The 17,874-nt window shown below is 41.2% G+C and overlaps 1 protein-coding gene across 1 annotated transcript in view; it reads right to left on the bottom strand.

Moving 5' to 3' along the window:
• smpd3 (sphingomyelin phosphodiesterase 3) overlaps positions 1-10,194 on the bottom strand; it is a 140,892-nt gene extending 130,698 nt beyond the window's left edge. The window contains exon 1 of the mRNA XM_079682051.1: positions 9,912-10,194. The gene's annotated coding sequence lies outside the window, so the exon portion shown is untranslated. The remainder of the gene's footprint in view (positions 1-9,911) is intronic.
• Between the last annotated feature and the right edge of the window lie 7,680 nt (positions 10,195-17,874).

Genomic DNA, 17,874 nt, shown 5'->3' with positions numbered 1-17,874 from the left:
CACACATTATTTGTGTGAACATTGAGGGATAGGGCCTTGGAGTCCAGGGTGCCCTTTTCACATTGTTATAGTTCCTCTGTATATATTATTTACTGGAGTGATGAAGTGAGACAGCGTGTTTGCTGAACCGGAGCCAGCTGGAAAAGTTAGGAACCTTTTCTGAATATCAGAGCCTCTTCAAACACAGTACCATTTAAATATCAACATGAACGTGATAATAATCTATTTAAAATAATAGCAAGTAAAACAAATAAAGTCCACCTCCTGGGTATTATATAATAGCTTTCGTTAATAAATGGTTCAATAATTAATGCACTACAGCTGCTTTATGTTCCCGGTAGAATGAGCTGGACCAGGGTGAGGCTCAAACCTTGTAAAACGTTTACTTTGAGGACTTAAACTACAGCAAAATCACACAAGCTCTGTTTAAGAGTATGACCATCTCTCATAGTTAGAGCCCTTCTCTCCTCTGGACTATTCACCACCAACAGGACCAGAGTTTAGCAGACCTCCGCCCAGGCTGCCGTGTTGGCTCGTGGGCCGGCATGGGGAACCAAGCAGCCAGATGGAGGCTACGGAGAAGACGGGAGGATGGCACACATACAAGAGTGGAGGATGGTGGAGGAGAGAGAAATGTACACGCCCACATGAAGGCAGCATGAAAGGATGGAGCGCACAGTAGAAATGCGAGGGTGAGGATGGAGGAGAGAAAGTGAATGTTGATACATGGGCTGCTCTCTAATCAGCTTCACAGGGTCTCATTTCAATCCAAAGTAGTAACATGCTGTAATGATATAGTCCATACATGAACATATCTATATATACTGTTATGCTCCAAGTTAAACAAAGTCTTTATTCCTCTTTAGGGAGTGTTCTCCTAACATGAGTCTTATTAACGTGTAGATGATGGGGTGAGGTCCTTCAATGCAAAACAGCTGCTCTCCTTGCCATAATGAACTATGCAGAGGGTTAGAGTCCCAACGCGTTGTTAGCTCAGCCGCACCTTCTCATCTCACTTTACACACACACACACACACACACACACACACACACACACACACACACACACACACACACACACACACACACACACACACACACACACACACACACACACACACACACACACACACACAAACACACACATACACACACACACACACACACACACACACACACACACACACACACCCCCACACACACACACACACACACACACACACACACACACACACACACACACACACACACACACACACACACACACACACACACACACACAAACACACACACACACCTACACACACCCCCCCGCCCCCCCCCCCACACACACACACACACACACACACATACACACACACACACCCACACACACATACATAGAGCTCAGTGTATTGAAATTAGGATATTCCAATAAATGATCTGAAAAAAAGTCATATAATTTTGAAAACTGGTTTATCTTGCTGTAATTGTTCCTTCTTGATCAACTGTCACAAGCAGTGACGTGGGACAAATACATTCAAATAAAGTTTATCCTAAAATAACATGAGGCCCAATAACTCGCATATCTTGGTCATTTGTAAATGTACAGGCATTTTGGGCTAGGGTTACTCTGGAAGAGATATTCAGTTACAGTATACATTTCCCTGGGACCCCCCCCAAAAAAACTGAATAAATGTGGATTAGTTTGGACCCCTATTTTGTCCTCTTCTCTTTCATTGTGTTGTATGTGTATTTGTGTGTGTTTGATATGAAGAGGCTTGAGCTGCATGTGTACCTTTTTATAAAGTTCTTTTGATGCTAAATTCCTTTTTTGTGTTTTTTCCCCATTGTAGCTTAACCGATAAACACAGAGGACATTTTGTACCACAAATGTAAACTGAAATAGATTTACTGGCAAGTATGAACAACAGAAATTAACATAGTAGATATGGTATAATCTCAATCCAGGCATACAAATAATTGAATTTAGAAACTGTGTTGCATTTACAGTAACAGTTTCGACAGCAGAGAAACCAAAACCAAACCAAATTATTAAATTCACCCAACTCCTGAAATAACTTTGACATTGTTGCCTAATTTTTATAAAGCTTTGCTAAGAATCTATCTTTACATTTTACTGGAAAATTCATTTAGGATGTCCCGCTTTATAAATATCTGCTTTTTCCTTCCAAAAGTGTTGAAAACATAGAAACTATTTTGTTAGCTGTTTTGGTGGTGTAAAAGAAAAATAAACAATATAACATTTAACCCGAAGCTTTATCTAGAACTTGTATCCTAATCAAACAGACCTTGATTTCTACAGATGAAATGACTATTGTATGTGCGTACACAGCAGTGTGCTGAGCAGATGTGGCCTTCAGCAGCAGCCGTAACAAAACGTGGAGGATCAGGGAGACAATCCTCTGAAATGGCTAATCCCACAGCTCTCAGTCTCCTCTCTGAGCCCACAGACAGCTCTCAGTCTCCTCTCTGAGCCCACAGACGGCTCTCAGTCTCCTCTCGAGCCCACAGACAGCTCTCACCAGTCCATGTGTGCTGAGTTTGGCACACTGTGAAGACGAACACTCCTACGAGAGTCTGACTCCAACATTCAGCAGATTTCTCACCATAAAGTGTGTCTGGGAAACATGTGGGGACCAATACACCTGACCTCTGTAACATTTAGAAAACTGTGGTTTCTGCACATATTAGCTTGCATATGCACGTGTATGTTGGTGTGTGGATTTGGGTACATGCTTACTATTCTGCTAAAAGCTTCAGTTGAACAAAGAGCCAAAGCCGGCTCTACAGACGAGGTCACACTTTATTTTCTGAGGCTTGACCTGACTGTCCATACCATGTGAAACCTGACAGTGATCCGGGTGTCAGCTGACGGGATTTTAGCTTCAGGGGGAGAAATATAACCAGAAGAGCCCAACATTGCTGTATAAATATGAACTAAACAACAGCGTTAACACAGGCGGCCTGGATCAGACACTGTCACAGGCCACCGTGATGTGAGTGGATCAGGGCCTTCCACATCCAGGGTTACACTCTGGTTTCACTTGGCTCTGCATCGGCCAATCGGCTCTCTGCTCCCTCACTGCGAGTTGGACCCAGGTAGACCCTCATCAAAAGCCCCCCTGTTTGATATCCTGCCTCCAAAGTGGTAGAACAAGCTCCCCATAGATGTCAGGACAGCAGAAAGCCTACAGTGAAAACGAACCTGATTCTGCTGCACCTGGCCGGTAAGAAACCAGAACTGTACGCAGAGCACAATGGTTTGACTTGTTAAAAGTCAATTCACTTGCAGTATTCTTTCTTCACGGTTTATTGCACTTGTTGTGAGTCTCTAAAAGCATCAGCTTGATTCAAATATGTAATGTCAACATGGTTAGGAAGTGTGCAATTTACTAATGTCCCCAGACAGGTATTTTTGGGAACTAAAGTGCTTACATTTCAAACAGTTAGGCTAACATGTTTCTGAGACATGAGCCACATGTGAAACCTCTGCTTTAAAACCTTTTTTTCAACTTTTAACATTTACTTGACACTCAGTCAGTCCTGTCTGCCCATGGATCTAAGCAGGAAATGGTTGTGACTATAAACTCTATTCAAATTATTTGTCAGTCATTATTACTATTACTATTAATCAGTGGCGAGCTGTGACTTTTATACCTAGGCCCTCTGACATCACAGCGTATACTAGCGCATCAATGGCAGCGACAAAACAACACTTGTAAGTGAACCAATTTGTGTTCTTTGAAATTGAAAAGGATATTGCATTGTGTTTGCTACTTTCGTTGCAGTTGTATGTCTTAAAGGGGAGCTATCATGCAAAATGCACTTTGTGATGTCTTTTATACATAAATATGTGTCCCTGGTGCGTCGGGGAACTCACGCAGCGTCAGAAAATAAAACCCGATCTCTTTTCCTCCTTACCCAAATCTTTTAAAAATGGGTGTACAACGAGCGGATACAGATTTCCATCCGAACTGACGTCGGCGGACCCACAGAAAGTTGCTATCAGAAACAATGCCTGACGTGTTTTGTACGTAATCTCGTCTTCGTTTACATTAGCAAGTCTCGCTAACACTCAGAGCTAACCTGTAATGTAGAGCACGTGTGTTTAAAAAGCAGGAAATAAAAAAAGAACTCACCTTGTGATAAACCCGCAAGAGAAAAAGCATTTGAGCTCCATACTATTTCAGAAATAATCCTTGACATGGTTTAAACAGGATGGCGTTTTATCACAGCAGAATTTAACTTTATCTCTGGTAGAATTCTGATCAGGCATTAGCTCCGCCTCCTCTTCGCTTTTCTCTAACAGGGCTTCAAAAGAGGGGTTTGAGCAGTATGGGGCATGGCTACAATGGCTGATCTGTTTGGTATTTTGAAAAAAAAACTTCACAGACATGTTTTGTATAGGTATGGCCCTAAAATATCATTTTCAAATATAGCATAGGTCCACTTTAAGTGTAATTTGGCTTGGCTTTTGAAGGCGAGTTTATGCTTTTGACAGGAAGTGGTTGTTGCTATGGAAACAAGAAAAGCTTCACAGCGGGCAGAACTTGTAATAAAGTCCACGATAATAAAACCCACCCATTTAGAGGGAAGATATGATTACTCTCTCGTTCAGTTACTATAGCTGGCCCGTGAATTAATAGTTGGACCACCAATCAGCTCCTATCTTCACAGTAACTCGCAGAGACGAGCTTCTTTCATTATAGAATAGCATTGGGAGGGATGAAACCCTCTGTAATGGTCACACATGCAGAGCACACAGCACACACATGTGTGTGACATGTCTTCTCTGCATTTAACCCATCCTAGTACCAGGAGTCTAGTACTAGGAGCAGTGGGCAGCTATTGTATAGCGCCCGGGGAGCAATCGGAGTGAGGGGGGAAGGGGGGTGTCCGGTGCCTTGCTCAAGGGCACCACGGCAGGGCAGGAGGTGAACTGGGACTTCTCCAAGTAGAAGTCCACACTCAATATTCTAGGTCTGGTCGGGGACTTGAATCGGCGACCCTACGGCTCACAGACCAAACCCCTACTGACTGAGCCACTGCCGGTTTAACCCTTCACATTCAAACAGAAACTGAATAGGCAGATTCGAAGGATTTAATTATTTGGAAATGTTGTGTTAAATACAATTAAATCAAGTTATTTTGGTAAAACTAATGAAAAATATAACAATTTATTTTTATTTATGTTTTTAAATATTATTTTGTAGAATAGTTTAGGCCCTCAGAGAGGGCCTAGAGCAGGGGTGTCAAAATCAATTTCATCACAGGCCACATCAGCATTATGGTCAAAGGGCCGGTTGTAACTTTAAGACTATATAAAAATACATATATAAATATTTAATAAATATAAAATAATATTTTGTATTTATGGCTGTCAAGTTAACGCGTTAATAATGCGTTAACGCACAAAAAAATGAACGCCACTAATTATTTTAACGCGATTAAAGCATGTGTATTTTTTGTCCTTGGCCGCCCCGTAGTTTCAGAGCGCCTCGAGTTTAAAATACCATCTACAAGCTGATGCTGACAGCCCCGTTCCTGCCGCCAGCTTGCGGCAGACCACACTTCCACGCTCACCGGCAGGCACCGACCGGCCATCGGGAGGACCGGGAGGGTGTGTGTATGTGTGGCGCGGGCGAGCGAGAGAGAGAGAACGCGCACACCTTACGTGTATTGTTGTTGTTAGCATCTGGTGCTAGCTAGCTGCGCTAACGGATATAAGGAGCTGTTTCAATGAAAACAGAGGAGCGATATTTCGCCGACAACTGCGCCGAGCACTTGACTTTATGCAGGTAGCCAGACAGTGGGACATTGTACGAAAAGTCAGCAAAATCAGCACGGATAGTGGGCGCAACATGATTGCAGCGTCCAGGCAGCTCCCGTTCGAGCAGCCTTGAGTTGCACATAGCTCCAACGATCCATCACGGTGTCTCTCCACACACACACACGCACGCACGCACGCACGCACGCACGCACGCACACACGCACACACACAAACACACACACACACACACACACACACACACACACACACTTTGTATTGTATTATTGTATGAGAGAAGTTCCAGGTTGAATTGAGGCGAATATTTTTAATGTTCAGCGGTTGTTATGTTTAATATTCATGAGAATATTTGTCATTGTTCAAATGATAATATACAAACATCAGCATAAAGCATATTTGTCCAATCATATGTTGATAAGAGCATTAAAAACTTGAAAAATATCCCTCTAAGGTACATTTAGAACAGGAAATAAATGTGCGATTCATTTGCGATTAATCGCGATTAACTATGGACAACCATGCGATTAATCGCAATTAAATATTTTAATAGACTAACAGCCCTAATTGTATTACATTATTGCCTCTGCATTGGATTATTATCGGATAGGGTAATAACTTCATAATTAACTACGTCTGAAAGCAGAAGTCTAGACTTGCAAATAATTGCAAGTCTCTTCAGTAATAATGTGAAAATATGATTTAAAAAGAAAATCCAAATTCTGTGACATTTTGAAAAAAAGTAAAATTTTGAAGACAAAAATCTATTTATGAAAAAAAGGCAAATTCTAAGAAAAAATGCATATTTTGAAAGAAAAAGTCAAATTCTGAGAGAAAATGAATATGTTGAAGAAAAAAAGTCACATTCTGAGAAAAAGTCAAATTTGAGATGCATTGTGGGACATGTATTTTATGGGCAACGTGCTTCTGTAAAGTAGCATGTAACCGTATAATAAACATATTATATTCTTTGCAAGCTCTTGTGGGGCCACATAAAAAGAAGTTGCAGGCCGGATTTGGCCCCCGGGCCTTGAGTTTGACACCCCTGGCCTCGAGGGACTTGACGGCTCGCTTGCTATTAATTATTTTTTAAGGTTTTAAGGTTTTGTTTTATTCCATTCTGAGTGTATTGACTTCTGTTGGAATAAAGTGTTTTCATCAATCACCATTATCTTTTGATGAAAAGTGCGACGTAAATAAAGTTTTATTTTTATTTTACTGAAATGCAATTCACTACAGATTAATCCATTTAAAAAAAGAATACAAATGATAACTGTTATCAGAAATAAAAACGATTGAAATCCCCCTATTCTTTATCTAGCGCTATTACCAAGTTGTACAGTACTTTGGATTATTACCAATGTTTCGACCGACTAAGAACAAAGGGGGGGCCAAAGTGGCGGTCTACGACAGATAAAACATCTACATAGTAAACACAGTATACAACAGTTTGTAAGGATGCACTGAAAGAGCAGCAAGGCTTTTCATTTCAGAATGGTCATCCAAAGGGTTTATCTAATACAAGTCTATGCACTTTGAGTGGAGCCTTTATGATGCGACCCCACAGTGAACCCATCTCCCTACTGTGCACAGCAGAGTTATAACAAGTATTCTGATTTCTCAGGCAGAGAAACCAGATCCTGAACTATCAGGTGTCCCTGGGCTCCAGAACCCCCCCCCCCCCATCCACCTGTGGGGCCCATCCACCTGCTATCCACTCAACCACCTGCCTTTTTAATCCTGTCCACCAACAGAAATGGTTTGGATGTGGGGGCTCCCCTCGTGACACAGCACTTTTCATCAGATATAATGCTCATACTCTCAAAGAAATGTTGAAAATAATATCAAAAAGAAAGTAATTTAGCCAGCAATCATTTCATTTCAAGTTTCATGGGAGGCAGAATTAAAAGGTTTGTCTGTAGATAATGTTTAAAGATATGGATATGGGGTGTAACAGTGATGTAACGGGTGTAATAGGGGTGTAACAGTGGTGTAACAGGGTTGTGACTTAATAGGGGTGTAACAGTGGTGTAACGGGTGTAATAGGGGTGTACCAGTGGTCTAACGGGTGTAATAGGGGTGTAACAGTGGTGTAACAGGGTTGTAACATAATAGGGGTCTATTAATGTGTAATAAGAGTGTACAAACGGTGTGATATAGGTGTAACATATAGGAATCAGTTAATTTTCCAAACAATTGAATGCCCATGTAAGGGTAAGATGTTTCATGCAAGGCAGACATGTTTAAAGATGTGGACACATTGGAAGCTTCTGCTCCTGGGAAGGCTGCTGCAAAGCCAAGAAGTTTCTTAATAACTCACAGTGTACAAGGCAAACGTGGTGTAAAGGCTCAGGATAACTAACACAGATCATTAGGTAAATGTTAGAATAGTAAGGCAACAGGCCCAGGTCTAAATCCATAGGGGGATGCATTAAACAAACTGTAGATACAAAGAAAACACAGAGTGAGACTGCTCTGCATCTCACTATATTTAGATCCTCTAAATGTATAACAAGTACTTCTGCAGCCCTGTCATGGTGTCAGCACGTCACCTCTCACATATCTGCCTGCATGCTAAAATGTCAAGATGTGTTCGCTTCAGGAAGCACGAGAGCTGCACCCGGGCTGCTGATTGCAGTTCAAAACATCTGGTTTTTTGAGAACATAACCATAATGTTCTATGAACAAGTGATACATTACATTTTTGTTCTAAAGGTTGCAGGCATGGTTGGTGGAGAGAATCATCTGATGATGTCACACTCGTGTAATCAGGGATATTTGAGTCCACGTGTTTTACAGAAAGCTTTCTGTATAAACTGAGGTGCATTTTGGGATAGTTACTCAAAGTAAGGATACCTGAGCTGATTTGAATCATATATTTCTATATTTGTGTAAACCTATTGGTGATGTGAAAAATGAGCAACCCGGATGGAACTATGTTCTTTTAAAATATGATTGATATGAGAGAGAAATACAGTCTTAGATTTACATCTAGTGCCACTTTACGGAATTTATGTTCAGAGGAGAGCAAATCAAAGAGACAATCAAACGGATTGCCATTGCGTCCCTTCAGTGTGTGAATGGATAAAGGTTGATGACAGTTTCAGCAGCTGCTTGACTCTTTTCAGCACATCAGCCAAAAGAGGGTACATTAGACAAGAAGGAGGAGGAAGGAGGAAGGAAAGGGGAGGAGAGGAGGAAACAAGGAAAGAGAATAGAAGAGAGCAGAAGGAAACCAGAAAACCTTCCTTAGTCCCACAGTGGGAACATTTACAGCATTACAGCAAAAGGAAACATACAAATAAAACAAGTTTGCTAATCTATTAAATACAGAGACATAAACAATTATTAAGACAGATGTTCTTTTTTTTTAAATAAGCATTTGAAAAGCTAAGTGAACATAGGTGTTGAGATTGTGTATTGTGCATTAGAGTCAGTATTGCACTATTTCTGTAATGGAAGGAGAAGGGAGGCTGCAACAAGAAACAGAGGAAGGGAAGTGAAGAAAGAGGAAAGGAAAAGAGGAGAGGCCACGCCGGGCCACACCTAAACATCACCTAAAGAGCTACAACTACACAGATCACACACAAGCTGAGATGCATAGCTATAAGAAAGCAAACACACACCACTAACCAGTCCCAGTGCCTCCTGCTGGAAACCACAAGTGAGCCAGTACACAGAAAACACCAAGTCAATGGTTCACACCACAGAGAGGTGTTCAGATCATACGCCTGGGCAATGAGGCTCAGAGAGGGAGAGAGACACAGAGTGTGCTGTGATTCCAGAGGCATTGAGTTGTGATATCATCTCATGCAAAGGAAGAGTGTGTGTGTGTTTTTGAGAGAGAGAGAGAGAGAGAGAGAGAGAGAGAGAGAGAGAGAGAGAGAGAGAAAGAGAGAGACAATGGGATCATGCAAATGTGAGTCAAATGTTTGGCCCCAGGCAGGCACAGGGTGAGATTTAGGCGCGGCTGGGAGACATGCACTCGGCTGATGATATGTAGCATTACACAAGCAGGGGAGGAACGGGAGGGAACACCGGGGCTTTATTAGCGTGTGTACCCCGGTAAAGGTGTAGAGTAACCTCTGCTGCTCCCCGACAGAGAAATAGAGAGGAGACTTACTTGTTAGAGATCTCTTCTGTAAACGGCTATGTTTTCTCTTCTGTTCCCTCGTGTTCTGAGCGCTAAAACCGATCTTTGCGGCGGCGAAATCCAGAGTCCACCGAGCAGCTGCCGGGGAGAGAGCGACGGTGTGAGTGAGAGCAGAAAGAGGAGGGAAAGAGGGAGAGAGCGACGGTGTGAGTGAGAGCAGAGAGAGGAGGGAGAGAGAGAGAGGGGAGGAGAGAGGAGGGGGAGAGGAGTCTCTTCAGCACCACTCCGCTCTGATCAGCTCCCACTGACGTCACTGGCTGGCTACGACACCACGCCCACTTCCCTACACACACATGATAAACTGTATGTTATACATGCAGCATATCTCTGCCACTTTAAATGTTCCCACATGTTTTATTGTCAGAGTAAATGATCATATTTTGATTGTGCTTATGTGTGTATATTTATATTCTTATTTATGTTCTCTATCCTCCTGGGACCCGAGGAAAACATTTTTCTTCCAATTTCCTTTTTTTTGTGATTTCCTATCTATTTAGGGTTAAAAAAACATCTTGCAATTTAGACTTTTTTTATTTTATTTTATTTTAAAATGTTACAGTATGCCCACTGTAGAGGACGTCGGGACCATATTAGTTTGAAAAGACAGCCAAAATTAACAGATATACTATGTAACCTATTATGGTTATAGAGTGATATTAATACAATAATACATTCACCTTTATTTAAAACATGAATAAGTAATTGTTCTGAACATTGCTGTTTATTTGGTCACTCAAAAACTAGTTTGGTTTTTGGTGAATCTTTCCAGATCTTCAAAGACTTTGTAGTCAATGTAGTGGGAAAAGTACCTCATTGACTCCAGTCGGCAAGGGCTGTAGGGTCATCTTGACTAGTTTTATGGATGTGTTCTCCATTTGACCATGCTCATAGAAACGCAGCTGGCATTCCTGAGGCAATTCTCATTTTTCATGGCTCCACTTAAAATAAAAACAACAATAAGACATACATGCTACTCTTGGCCCACAGAGGGCCATGTCTTTCCAGCTCGTCCCTATCTGTCTCTCTGTCTGTATCTGTGCGCTCATGGAGCCTCCTGCATCTTTCCCCCCCTTCCTCTTGACCCTCTTCTATCCCAGGTGTGAAATCCTAATCTCTCTCATCATCAGAGAGCTCAACATCTGAATCTCCCTGAACTATCTGGTACAGAAAATGTCAGCTTCAGTTCCGTCTCCTGCAACAATATTGAGTCATTAAGTCCATGAAGATGGTCCTGACGTCCACTAGAATGGACATTTCTAAAAGAGCTGTTATTTGAAAAATTGAATTATTTAATTGCTTTCAGAACAAATTATATAGTTCCTCACATGTTAATAAACAAGAACATGTATGATTTTCATGGTAAAAATTACAATTATTCAACAATATTTGACTTCTCCTGCTTCTATAACATTTTGTTTTTGGTATGCCAGCCATTTTGGATGAAAAGAGAGAGGAACTTCCCAGCATGCAATTTTAACCAATGACATCTAACTGGAAAGACCAGGATGTCCTCTGTACAGTACATCAGGGATTGATAGAGTAGCTCAAAAGAGTCAAAGGAGATGCATGTTAACAAAATGTCCACTACAGTGGATATTTTCAATGGGCTGGGTCCCAGGAGGATATTTTAATTGTATTATAGTTTTGAGAAATGTTTGTGGCACAGCAGCATGTACACAAGGCATTGCACAGGATTAGAAAAATAAATTAAAACGTTTTAAAAAAGTAATGAGGATATTTTTCAGATTTAAAAAACACTCCTGCATTAAGCAGCCCCAAAAGATATGCTTACAACTATAGTTGCTACGCTGCTTCAAAACTATTCTCTATTCAATTATTTCTAATATTAAACGTGTGTCAGGTCCAAACTGCTCCACTTGGGTCACCAGAAACACACCCAGAAAGTGAGAACAGTCCTCCAGATTCTACATGTTCTCTTGTGAAAATAAACCTCTCTCAAAGTGTACAATTCTTTGTGCAGGCTATCTTCACAACATGTTTAACAAATTATCCTAATGCAAAGTGGTGGGGACATGTCCCCAGCGTCCCCAGGATAAATGACACCTATAGAGTATCTCTATTGAATATACAATATTACAATTATTATAATTATAATAATATTATTACAAAAACGTTATTAATATATACACAGTTTAAATATTATCAGTGAACATTATGATAGGCAGTCAGATATCATGTATTCTTTTTGTACTTACTTTTTTGTAAAATGTATCTTTGAGTTTTTTTAAATATCTTTTGACTTATTATTAATGTATGTGTTCCTTTTTTTCCAAATACATTACTTGTATTCTGTTTATGTAGCATCATTGTACACCAAAGCAAATTCCTCATACATGTAAATACACCTTATTCTGACTCTAATGAAGTTACATTAGTACTGTGTTAATGTTCATATTACGGTTTGATGTCTTAATGGTTATGGAGATGGGAAACACACCGAGGACATCTAATGGACAGGTGAGGAATAGCAGAGTCATAAAAACACAAAGAGGGACTGTTAGAAGCTCCAGAAAGCCCTGAAGGACACAAGGAAGTGGAGGACACATTCAGAAGATTTCAGATGGATGGGATCAGGGAACATGATGGCAGAGAGTCTGATTTAACACTGAGTCAAATAATGCAGTAAGGATGTACTGTACTCGTTATATGATTATGAATGTTATGGATCGACTTGTTTACCTGTTACTTTGACTTAATTCCTGGCCAAGCTACGGTACTGATCCAGTTTGATTTCAGCTGCATCACTTGACATATTGTATCTATACAAGTTCTGAACAAAAATAAGCAAAACGTGTCATTATTCTGCACTTGCTGGAGGAAGTAATAACACAATCAAACACACACTTCAACATCACTCTCAACAGAAACTGAACAGATTGACAAAAGTAGTCTATATCAGACGGCTGTGCTCATGATCTACACCTTAGAGATGTCAACTCATAGACTGCATCCTTGCGTCATTATTCGAGCTGGCAGAACAACATCTGAAAGAAGTGAGGATTTACTTTTTGGAGAGGACAGAGGCCTTGAGCGTGTGTTTCTCCTGTGTGATGTTTCAGCTGCCAGGCCTGCTGTCGACTTTGAAGACAGACAGGAGGAGAGTGGAGGCAGTGAGGGATTGTGGGGGCTGACATGGTGCTGGCTGGTGATCTGTGAGTCAGATTGTGTCCGAGGTGATGTTCCTGCAATGTGTGAGCAGCACCTGGCCTCAATGGATGGCTGAGTCCTTCACAACACAATCTATATTGTCAATAAAAAGCCTCACATATCTGAATGAAGAAAATGCCATCTAAGTAAAGTGTTGGAACACAAACCATGTTCCAATGTATTCATGTGTGAGGTTATGGGGTATTGAAAGGTTGTGACATTTAATAATGAAATGTTGTAATATAAAACAGATCAGGGAGGTTTTAAGATGACACTGCAGTTAGTGGGTGGGGGACATTATAGGGGTCTCTGTAATAAAACTGCACTGTATGTACCTATTTGGACCCGGAATTGTCAACCCTGTATCACGGCGTGAGCATGGTAAATCGTCACATGTTCACGTCTTGTCGTGATACAGGGTTGGGAATTGTATACTTACATGTATATTTTTAAAATATCCATAATTATTCCCCAAAAAATTTTTTTTATAACTATTCCATGTGTGAACTCGTCCCTGTAATATCCTGTGTTTCTATCTTGTTACTTTTGCTGCTCAAACAACTTCAATGGCCTACAGGGATCAACAATAATAATAAGAAATCCCCAAATAGATTTGAATAAATATACACATGACTAGTTGCAGTTGCAAGTATAAATGAAAGTCTGATATTCACCCAGACAGGTTGTCTTTATTTTCAATGACATGGTTAGCCCCTCCTTATGAGTTTTTTCCAGCCTGTCATTGGCTGTTGTTGCTGTTCACTTCCTCCCCTCTGATGGTGATGGAGGCCCCTCCCTCTCCGCCTGTACTCCACCATCAGCTCCTGGGTCTTTCTGATGTCGAGCTGGAGGTGATTGATGTCACACCATCAAAGATAATGTCACCCTGTTACACTATGAGTATTTTAAAGGTAACAAACACCAATCTAGTATACTTAGCTTATTTGTGCAGCTGGTTAAGAAAGTTAGGCACATGTGACATTTTATTTCTTTGAGTGTAGCATTGAACTGCCAGAGTGGAGCAGTTATACAGCCACTAAAACAAAACTGTTTTTCACAATAACTAAACAGGCAGACGTTAATGTTGCTTGCTGGGTGTTTTAGCATCAAATTGTGTGTAGTGTGGACTTCCACGTTATTTGCTGGGGTGAGGGGCTCTGAAAATGTCTCACTGTGCAGCGCTATGACTCTACTGTTAGTTCTACTTGTGTTAGTTTTACATCAAACATCTGTCCACTCCTACTAAGGGTGCAGGATCTCCAGTGTGTGTGTGTGTGTGTGTGTGTGTGTGTGTGTGTGTGTGTGTGTGTGTGTGTGTGTGTGCGTGTGTGTGTGTGTGTGTGTGTGTGTGTGTGTGTGTGTGTGTGTGTGTGTGTGTGTGTGTGTGTGTGTGTGTGTGTGTGTGTGTGTGTGTGTGTGTGTGTGGTGGGTGGTGAGGGGAAAGTGAGTATTTTGTACTCAGACTGGAAACAGTAGCACATTCTTTGACTTACAAGGAGGTTGCAGAGGCTGAATAAAGTGAGCATTGCTCTGGGCTGCAGCAGGGAAGAGGAACTATAAATCAGAGGGCTGATTAAATGTCTGAAGCATTGCAGACAACGGCTCCAATCATTTATTACTGCACTCTCAAACCATGAGCCCTGCACACATTTCACTCCTGCCACTCCTAGCTTTCTAAATCACCGCCTGTGGCTGGACGGTTCCTGTCCTGCAGTGATGGCTGAGCACAGACAGTAGAGTCATGTTTCGGAAGCTACAGGAACGATTCTGGCTATGAGGACAGAAACCCAGAGATACTGAGCTGCTTCCTCTGCAAGCACATTTAGTCATACAATCGCTTTGTTCAGTATATTTATTTGACTCAAACGATTAAATAAATTGTGTTTTACTCGACCTGCAGACCTTAAAGGGCTTCATCTGTCTTCAATATGGACTTACAGAGGCCCTTTAATGCTTCTCGGGGGTTTCCCTTTCCTGAAGTGTTTTGCATGTAAATGGTCTGCAAAGGCTAACATCCCTGTGTTCCCTCCAGAGGGAGAATCTAAGAGATGCAGTAGCCAATCTTGAAAGGTATTTAGTTGAGATCCAAAGGAAGGCAGAGTAAAATATTAGTCTGGGTTGCGTTCGGATAGTTTAAAAATCAGCTCCTAAGTTCTAACCCTATCTCCTATTCCTTGACCTCTGAGTGAAACGTCACGGGGTTAAGGGATAGTGGATAGGAGAATTCAAAAGGACTTAGGAGAAGAGACTGCAGTACTTTAGAGAATCCGAATGCACTTTCACTATCCGACGTGTTTATGATGCGCCAGCGGACGTCATTGTGTGTGTCTGCTGCTGTGGGGAAACTATGGAAACTACAGTTTTCTATACAGCGGATTACAACATGGATGTATAATAAGAACGACGGACTCATCTAGAGACTGCACCGTGCTCTGATGCTGTTGCTTTATGCTTTATGAACAACAGAGAAACATATTCTTCATGACCAAAGTTGGAATTGAAATAAAAAAGTGAAACTTATGCTCATCACCCTCTCTCTCCAGTCCACATTAATACAAATGATCCCAATACGTATGATTGTATGAACTATGAAAAGATCTTAAAATCAATACAAATGTATTTATTATAAACGTTAGTCTTTAACACCTATATCACCATTCAAACATATTTTAAAAGTTGAACAAACCCCACACAGCTCAGTGAAATGTTGACTTTATTTGATCATTTCAGTAAAAACTAACGTTCATATTTCTCTTTTTGATTATAATACTGATGAACGTTAAAAAAAAAAGCACTTTGGCAACTTACCGCATACGTTTTAAAATGCTTAATAAGCACCGTAACTTTCATGATATCATTTCTCCGTCATAATCGTTTCTGTCCGTGAACGGCCGACTGTTGTGTGACGCAAATGCTGCGGCTACAAGGCATTCTGGGGCAGCATTTTCTCCTTTCCTTTCGGTTAGGGAGGTCCAGTGGTTCCTAAGCTAAAAGAGGTTATAAAGGAAGTTTGAAACCTCCTTTCTTATCATTCTAGAGAATTCGAACGGCACTTATCATGGCTGCCACTGAGGGACTTCCGGGTCATTTCACTCCGTTAGGAAGGTTCCTAAGCTAAATGGACTATTCGACTGCAGCCCTGATCTCAGCAAGGGTGTCAGAATTAGGGGGGTGGGAAGATGGGAAGGTGATGTTTGCCGCCCCTGGCTTGATGTGGAGTCATGGCTTATGTCACTCTCATGGTGATATGCCCTCTATTTGTCCTCTTGTCTTAAAAAAGACTACGTTTGCTCTGTGAGTTCCAGTGTGATTCAAAGTGCCAAGAGGATTCAATAGGGATTTGGATAGTCAGCGGACCACAGAGGGCATGCCTGGTCTGAGATCCAGCTACATTTCATAATTATGGAAGTGTGTCTCGGTTGCGATTGTAAGGATATCCACAATAGCCCAAAGCCAGTTAAGTAATACTTCTACATTATATTGACAGATAAGCATTAAAATAAGAGGCAATACTTTTAACTAAGTCGTTATCTGAAATCCTATGATACTCATTTTAGACCATCATTAAGCCTTTGTGCTCATTATGTGACTAACTTCACCTCCATGACAGTCCTGCAAGACAAACACAAAGACAGGCTTGTGAATGCCACACACACACACACACACACACACACACACACACACACACACACACACACACACACACACACACACACACACACACACACACACACACACACACACACACACACACACACACACACACACACACACACAACAAATACAAATACACACACTCTCTCGTGGTCTCCTCTCATCTGCAGCTGCCCGGAGCCCACACTGACTGTCCTGTTTATCTCATTTCACTTTTCATTATGCTAACTCTGGAGCCTTTCTCATTTTTGTCTCATCATGTCTAATCTCTCATTTACAATTCCACTCCCCATTTCCTCTGGCCCTGATCTGTGTGACTGCAGTTTCAGTTGACCGTTAGCAAAGCCTTACCCCTCTTACGGACCCTTTATTTCATTTGAATGCAGGTAAATGAATAATAGATGTATTGCAGTGGATAAAGCTAAACACTTATTATAGTGTTTATTTTGTCAAAGTAAGGGGTGAGAAACACAGGTACAAAAAGGTGAGAAAAAACTGCTAAAATCATTTAAGAAGAAAGGTGAAAGAACCCTCAGTAGCACTGTTAATGGTTTAGTATTGGAATGTGACTGAAGCAGCTTCAGGATGAATGAACAGCACTTCCTTCAGTTGCAGAAAACATCTTAAAAATATCCAACAATGTCAGCAAGTTATGGGTAAAAAACTGTGTTCATACTGAGCAAATACACACATGACGACAGGCATAGATGTTTTGCTACTCCAAGAAAATGAAAGGAAGGAGGCAGACTCAGTGTTCTCTTTGAAACTTCTGAAATGTCCGAACTGACCAATCAGAATCGTGTATTCAACTAAGCCATGTAATCAACAAGTTAATATGTTCTGCATACCCTCTCATCAGACTCTCAGCTCTCCACCTCCCTGGGAGAAGTCTATGTATGAATAAAGGTTGTGCAGTAATGAGTGGAGCAGCCTGCAGCCATTGGCTGATGGAAGTCCTCGTCAGAGAGATGAATTCAGCACTGACCCCGGGGGGGCTGCAGACATTAAACAGGACTGAAGGATAACTGTGATTGGATGGGCAGATGAGGAAAGATGGAGGGATGGGATGTCATGACTATGTTTTTTACTACAAAGCTGAGCCATCAATAAA

The sequence above is a fragment of the Notothenia rossii genome (assembly GCF_949606895.1).
Source record: "Notothenia rossii genome assembly, chromosome: 5".
In the NCBI taxonomy this organism is placed as follows: Eukaryota; Metazoa; Chordata; class Actinopteri; order Perciformes; family Nototheniidae; genus Notothenia; species Notothenia rossii.
The sequence above is the reverse complement of the archived record's forward strand: the minus strand, read 5'-3'. Positions and strand labels throughout refer to the sequence as shown.